The sequence below is a fragment of the Myotis davidii genome, unplaced genomic scaffold (assembly GCF_000327345.1).
Source record: "Myotis davidii unplaced genomic scaffold, ASM32734v1 scaffold93, whole genome shotgun sequence".
In the NCBI taxonomy this organism is placed as follows: domain Eukaryota; kingdom Metazoa; phylum Chordata; class Mammalia; order Chiroptera; family Vespertilionidae; genus Myotis; species Myotis davidii.
This window is the reverse complement of record NW_006292095.1, coordinates 10,310,775-10,311,600: the sequence shown is the minus strand read 5'-3', so window position 1 is coordinate 10,311,600 and position 826 is coordinate 10,310,775. Positions and strand designations below refer to the sequence as shown.

The window sequence follows — 826 nt, the reverse complement described above, 5'->3', positions numbered from 1 at the left end:
TGAAGGGGTGGGGAAGGCTGGTCTCCTGGTGCTCTGTTGAGTGTGCGCCTTGGCGCTCCGGCGTGCGGGCTGAGGCGCGGGAATAAAGTGTTGAATTGGTGCCTAGCCTGGATGCCATGGGTTCCAGGCCGTGCCGTGGTGGCGCTCCACACATCCTCCAGCTGAAGAAGGCCCGTTGAACTGGTTCTTCTCCGGGTAACGTGTGCTCCCCACCCCTGCTTCCGCCAGCTCCAGAACCTGGGGGATGACTGGCCTGCTCCGACGCTGGCGGTGCTCAGCCCGCAGAGCAGGCCTCCGTCAGGGGTGCGGGAGAGTCCTCTGAAGCGGAATCTCCGTCCTCGGAGCACCCCGGAAACGGCCCGACCGCCTGCAGGCCCTCTCAGCGCTGCAGGCAGTCAGACAGGGTGCCTCCGGCCCCTCCAGCCGCCTTGCGCCTCTGGTTGCCCAAAGGATTGTGTCTTTTCCATTCGGTCTTGGCCGCGGTAGAAATTGAGCCACTCCATGTTTACACAACAGAGGCAAGAGAAATAACTTGCTATGTGTAATTGAGCAAAATTATGTTGGATTTTTTAAGTTGAAGTCACTTAGTCTTTAATGTTTTTTTAAAAAATATATATTTTATTGATTTTTTACAGAGAGGAAGGGAGAGGGATAGAGAGTTAGAAACATCCATGAGAGAGAAACATTGATCAGCTACCTCCTGCACACCCCCTACTGGGGATGTGCCCCAACCAAGGACATGCCCTTTTGACCGGAATTGAACCTGGAACTCTTCTGTCCGCAGGCCAACGCTCTATCCACTGAGCCAAACCAGTTAGGACAAAAC

At 55.1% G+C, this 826-nt stretch overlaps 1 protein-coding gene across 3 annotated transcripts in view; it reads left to right on the top strand.

Moving 5' to 3' along the window:
* The first annotated feature begins 13 nt into the window (after window positions 1-13).
* WRN (Werner syndrome RecQ like helicase) overlaps window positions 14-826 on the top strand; it is a 153,308-nt gene continuing 152,495 nt past the window's right edge. For all 3 annotated transcript variants that reach the window (XM_015565251.1, XM_015565250.1, XM_015565249.1), the window contains exon 1: window positions 14-195. The gene's annotated coding sequence lies outside the window, so the exon portion shown is untranslated. The remainder of the gene's footprint in view (window positions 196-826) is intronic.